The 6785-nt window shown below is 37.3% G+C and overlaps 1 non-coding gene across 1 annotated transcript; it reads left to right on the top strand.

The window, feature by feature from the left end:
- The first annotated feature begins 6434 nt into the window (after positions 1 to 6434).
- On the top strand, positions 6435 to 6506 carry TRNAW-CCA (transfer RNA tryptophan (anticodon CCA)). Its single transcript has one exon. It is a non-coding gene; the product is annotated as a tRNA-Trp (tRNA).
- Positions 6507 to 6785: the final 279 nt, after the last annotated feature.

Below are 6785 nucleotides of genomic sequence, written 5' to 3'. Positions count from 1 at the left end.
AATAATTTATGTTAAAAGAATAACGTTTGTGTAATATACACATTTATATATTTATGTCTTCTTGTTTCATAACATTAAAAAAATTTTATATTTTATAAATGCACAATTCAGTTGATTGGTTAAATTTCATAACATTAAATAATTTTGAAAGGTAAAACACTGATATTGTTATCAGTACTTTGGTATTAAATGTAGAAATAGCACAGTAGCTATTTTGCTCTAGTATTACAATAGCTAAATGCAATGACTTTCCTATCTGATTGTGGAACCCCTGTATATTACCATGGAGAATGGTAGACTTTCCAGAGAAGTAGGGTAAGCTTAACTTTTATAAATGTTTAATAAAAAAACATTTATTAAACCACTTAAAAGTTTATTATTTAGATATCTATTAAACTATCTAATTAAACCATTAAACCATTTAGATATTTATTAAGCCATTGCTATAATTTCCATCCTGACAATTTTTTGTCATATTTTCATATTAAGTTCATCATTTTTTAAAATTTGGAGTATAGTTGCTTTACAGTGTTGAGTTTGTTTCTGCTATACAGCAAGTAAGAGCCAGAGACTATTTTTGGTTTTGTAGTCCATGGTCACAGTTGCAACTGCTCCACTCTGCCATTGTAGCATGAAATCAGCCATAGGTAGACACACATGAGTGGCAGAGGTTCCAATAAATCTTTCTCTATGGAAAGATTGCCAGTCCAATTTGGCCAATAGGCTGTGGTTCGCTGATCCCTGGATTATGGTGTTAAATAACTGGTTAGGGTCAACCTGGACTGAAGTCTCTAATAGTGCGCTGTTGGGTCCCATCTGTGAATATGCTTTGTTCAAAAATGTTGTCAGCAGTGCTGATGAGATAGAAGGCAAGTCATGAGCAATAAGAACTGATAGGAATAGCTAACATTTTTGACAATAGGGATTCAAATGGTATTTTGATGGATGAGTAATGAGAAAAAGGATGAAATTTAGTAGAATAAATATCAAGTTGGGCCTAAAGTTGAAAAAGCACTCTGGAAGTACACAGAGGGACTTTGCCTGGCAGTTATTTGTGTGGAAAATTCTCAGAGCAACTGCCTAAAGTGTTTACAGCTGACCAGTGATAATGACGTGGTTATCAAGAATGCTAGTGGTATTTTAGGCTACTTTAACAATGTGAAGTGTTTAAGGCTAGTGGAGTTGTGATCCTACTCAGTTGGGTGTGGACCAGAGTCTACTGAAGAGCTATGTGTAGTTTTAGGGATCATGTCTTACTAAATATTTTGTCACATAAGCAAGGACACATATCTATCGGTTTGGAGAAGGATGTCAAAATCCAAGGCATTTATTTCTAGAACTACTGAAAATATTTTATAGATATGTATTTGATTCTAAACAGACCAGTAAAGCACACTTTTTCAAGGTGAGAGGACCTTTCCCTGTTTGCAGAAAAGTAAGTACAGAACCTGTGGGCATGAGACTTGGAACATGAAGTATTTCTCTGTGGAGGAGGCAGGGCTGAGTGGGAAATCATACAGACAAACCATACTGGCTTGAAGCAGTCTGGTCAGGGGTCAGAAATCTTCATGAAGGAAGAAGAATCTTTCCACGGTGAATATCTGTACTGTTGCCTGCCTCTCTCAATTGGATGGAAAGAGTAAACTCTCTCCCTTATTGTTAGAGAGAATATAAAATGGTACAATCACTTTGGGAAACGTTTGTCAATTTCTTAAGTAGTTAAACATATACCTACCATATGATGCTGTCATTCCCCTCCCAAATAATAATAATTATCCCAAACAACGGAAAGTCTATGTCCAAATAAAGATTTGGACAGCTTGGCTTCTGTCAGTCCCAAACTGACAACAACCCAAATGTCTGTCAACATGTGAATGGATAAACAAATTGTGATATATTTTGAAAATATCAATAGAATACCACTCAGTGACAGAAGGGATGATAGTCCCCCAACATGGATAAATCTCATGTTGGCGTGGAGTGTAGGCTATGAAGATGGGAAGAGAGACTATGAAGCAACAAGAGGAAAATTTTATGGGTGATTATTTTTTCATTGTCTTTATTTTTAGGATGGTTTCACAGGTGTACATATATGTGAAAACTTATCAAATTGTACACTTCAAATGTGTGTAGCTTACTGAATATAAATTATATCTCAATAGCACTAATAAAACAATATACAGAAAAGGCTGTGATGCCTGAAAACTGTAAAATGTGATGACTGGTTATCATTCAAAGAAAAGCAAGTAATCCAATTTCCTACATTGTTTTAGGGTAACTAACATTCATTAGAATCCCTGTAATAACGAAATTTAAATGGACTTTAAATGCTGTTTTTCACAAATAATCTCGTATGTCAGGAGGCCTCATGCTATGAGAACTACTGCAATTTTAGTTTTATTGCTTGCTTGGCTGAGGAGAATAAACAAAACTAAGAGGCAAGAATCATTTCCCTCAATTTTGTGTGGTTTTAGCTTTTAATTCCCCTGCCCAGCCTCCATACCCTCAGTGCTTAGAACAATAAGGCCATGATGATAGCGGATGTTTAATAAATGCCTTGACTTAATGTATAATTAAAAGGCCTGAACAATGTACTCTCAGTTGCTTATTAAAATATCTGTTGATGGAGAAAACCCTTCTATGGGTATAGAATAATTTAAAAGCATTAGGTAGAAGACATTCAAAGTAACAGACTATCTAAGTATTTTTAGACTTCAGATAAATAGCAGTTTCTTCTTGATAAATTTAACTCTCCAGATGTGAGGACAATTTTTTTCTTTAGTAAGTTCTGTCTAGTCAAAGCTATGGTTTTTCCAGTACTCATGTATGGATCTGAGAGTTGGACTATAAAGAAAGCTGAGCACTGAAGAATTGATGCTTTTGAATTGTGGTGTTGGAGAAGACTCCTGAGAGTCCCTTGGACAGCAAGGAGATCAAACCAGTCAATTCCAAAGGGAATCAGTGCTGAATATTCATTGGAAGGACTGATGTTGAAGCTGAAACTCCAATACTTTGGCCACCTGATGCGAAGAACTGACTCATTCAGACCCTGATGCTGGGAAAGATTGAGGGCAGGAGGAGAAGGAGACGACAGAGGATGAGATGGTTGGATGGCATCACCAACTCAATGGAGATGAGTTTGGGTAAACTCCAGAGTTGGTGAAGGACAGGGTGGCCTGGCGTGCTGCAGTCCATGGGGTCGCAAAGAGTGGGACACGACTGAGCGACTGAACTGAAGTATGATTAACAGGATGTATGCATTCATCAATTTTACCTTAGTCATAATGAGGGGTAAATAGTACAGGTTTTATTTTATTGTACAGGTACAATTCTGGATAAGTTGTTTAACTGCTGTTTATTTTCTGCACTGGCCATTTGAAAATAAAAGTGCTTTTCTTGTAGAGTTGTTGTAAGAAATACACGAAATTGTGCGTGTAATGTACTGTATTGGATGCTGTGGTATGTCCCTGCGTGTTCCTCTTTCAGGACTGAGGCACTTATTCCCCCACATGCCTGGAATGTTGGCTGCTGAGGGCTTACAGCTGAAGATCTCAAGAATTTCTCTGGAATGAAGAAAGCTGTCTAACCCAAGAATACACCCCCTTCCTTAGTGGCAGCTTGTATCTAGTGACGGGTCCTAGCAGGAGTAAAAGATCTAGCCATCCTGCCACAGTTGGAGGGATTATGAGTGGGCATCCCAGCTCCAGAACTCCCTTTAGTATTGACTGAGTTCAGTTCAGTTCAATCCCTCAGTCGTGTCTGACTCTTCTCGACCCCATGGACTGCAGCACGCCAGGCCACCCTGTCCATCACCAACTCCCAGAGTTTACTCAAACTCAACTCCATTGAGTCAGTGATGCCATCCAACCATCTCATCCTCTGTTGTCCCCTTCTTCTCCTGCCTTCAATCTTTCCCAGCATCAGGGTCTTTTCAAATCAGGTGTCCAAAGTATTGGAGTTTCAGCTTCAACATCAGTCCTTCCAATGAAGACTCAGGACTAATTTCCTTTAGGATGGACTGATTGGATCTCCTTGTAGTCCAAGGGACTCTCAAGAGTCTTCTCCAACACCACAGTTCAAAAGCATCAATTCTTTGGTGCTCAGCCTTCTTCACAGTCCAACTCTCACATCCATACTGACTACTGAAAAAATCATAGCTTTGACTAGATGGACCTTTGTTGGCAAAGTAATGTCTCTGCTTTTTGATATGCTATCTAGACTGGTCATAACTTTCCTTCCAAGGAGTAATCATCTTTTAATTTCATGGCTGCAGTTGCCATCTGCAGTGATTTTGGAGCCCCCCAAAATAGCCAGCCACTGTTTCCCCATCTATTTGCCATGACTTGAGGGACCAGATGCCATGATCTTGGTTTCCTGAATGTTGAGCTTTAAGCCAACTTTTTCACTCTCTTCTTTCACTTTCATCAAGAGGCTCTTTAGTTCTTCACTTTCTGGCATAAGGGTGGTGTCATCTGCATATCTGAGGTTATTGATATTTTTCCCAGCAATCTTGATTCCAGCTTGTGCTTCATCCACCCTAGCGTTTCTCATGATGTACTCTGGATACAAGTTAAATAAGCAGGGTGACAATATACCGCCTTGACGGACTCCTTTTCCTATTTGGAACCAGTCTGTTGTTTCATGTCCAGTTCTAAGTGTTGCTTCCTGAATTGCATACAGATTTCTCAAGAAGCAGGTCAGGTGGCATGGTATTCCCATCTTGTTCAGAATTTTCCACAGTTTTTTGTGATCCACACAGTCAAAGGCTTTGGCATGGTCAATAAAGCAGACATACATGTTTTTCTGGTACTCTCTTCCTTTTTTCATGATCCATCGGATGTTGGGAATTTGATCTCTGGTTCCTCTGCCTTTTCTAAAACCAGTGTGAAGGCGCTGGAGCGGCGAGCAGCAGAGAGGAGATACCCTATGTCCAAGGTAAGGAGCAGTGGCTGTGCTTTGCTAGAGCAGTGGTGAAGAGATACCCCACATCCAAGGTAAGAGAAGCCCCATTAAGACCATGGGCACCGAGAGAGGGCATCAGAGGGCAAACAGACTGAAACCACAATCACAAGATTGACTGAGTCTGGTGCTATTGCATTGCAATTGAACCCATTCCTGTGCCCCATATTGTGGCATTTATTCCTCAGAGTTGTTCCTGAGAGCACTGCCCAAAAGTTTATTGCATGCAAATCTTTAAGAATCTAAGTTTCTATTTTCCAGGAATCCTTACTGACAACTATTGGTAATGGCAGTTGGTCTAGAAAATAGATGCTTTAATACTGCTAGGATTTTTATTGGGATTGCTTTGCATCAATCAGTCATATTGCTGGAGAGTTACGTTTATATATTGTGTTTTCCGATTTATAAGTATGATACATATCACTTCTATTTTTTGTCTTTAATTTCTCTCAAAGTTGTGTGTGTGTGTAAAAACTTGAGAAGTGTAATTACATTTATTCTTATATATTTTGTTTTTGATATTCTTAGAAATATACTGCTCTTGCTATATATTGATTATGCATCTCACGTTGTTAAATTCATTACCTAATTCTCATACTTTTTCTGTAGATAGTTTAGAATTTTCTTCATCTTGTCTGTGAATAATGATACTTTTATTTCTTGCTTTCCAGTCCTTGTAATTTTAATATTTTTTGATCTATTTCATTAGCAAGGACTTCTATATAATGACAAAAGGAATAATGCAGAGGAACACCTTTGTTTCATTCTTGATTGCAAGGGGAAATCTTCTAATATGTTAACATAAGTATGTCTTTTCTATATTTTTTTGTAAATACTTTTTATACATTAAGGAAGATCATTTCTATGCCTAGTTTTTGAAGGATTTTTGTCATGAAGTAGAGTGGATTTTAATTAAAGCTTTTTTTTTTTTTTTGCATCTGTTAAGATGACCATATAACATTTTTTTTTTCTTTCTTCTGTTAATGTGGTAATTTCACTGATTAGATTTCCTAAGATTGCTGTTATGTCACCCTAATATTTTCCTTGTGAAAATGTTAATTACAGATTTATTTCTTAAACAAAGAGTTATTCAGATTTTCTTTTTGCTCTTGCAGTTTAGGTTGTATTTTATGATCATTTCAACTAAATTTTCAAATTTATTGTCTTAAAGTTGTTTATCCACTATATTGTTTTGATATTCTTAGAGTAAGAATCCTTTTTTTTTAAAACACTTGATAATGGTAATTTGTTTTTTTCCCTCCTTCCCTGCTTTCTCCATCCCTCCTTCTCTATCAGGCTTGGTAATCAGTCATTTATTAATTTTATTAATCTTTTTAAAGAAACTTAAAAAATTCTCCCTATTGTACATTTGATTTTTTATTTCATTAAATTCTGATCTTTATTATTTCCTCCCAACTTTCCCCAGATTTAATATACTGTTCTTTTCTAGCTTCCCTGGGTGCTTCCCTGGGGCTTCCCTGGTGGCTCAGATGGTAAAGCATCTGCCTCCAATGCGGGAGACCCAGGTTCAATCCCTGGGTCGGGAAGATCCCCTGGAGAAGGATATGGCACCCCACTCCAGTACTCTTGCCTGGAAAATTCCATGGAGGAAACTGGTAGGCTGCAGTCTATGGGGTCTCAAAGAGTTGGACACAACAGAGCGATTTCACTTTCACTTTCTTTTAGCATCTATTGATGAATACTTAAATCATTAGTTTTAAGCATTTTTTTCCTTTGTAATATAGTCATTTAAGTCTATATATTCCCCTCTAACTATGAGTTTAGCTATATCCTGTAATTCTTGTTATATCATATGTTCAATTTCA

This window comes from Bos mutus, chromosome 12 (genome assembly GCF_027580195.1).
Source record: "Bos mutus isolate GX-2022 chromosome 12, NWIPB_WYAK_1.1, whole genome shotgun sequence".
Taxonomy (NCBI): domain Eukaryota; kingdom Metazoa; phylum Chordata; class Mammalia; order Artiodactyla; family Bovidae; genus Bos; species Bos mutus.
Note: the sequence above shows the minus strand (reverse complement) of the source record. Positions and strands in the feature narration are given on the sequence as shown.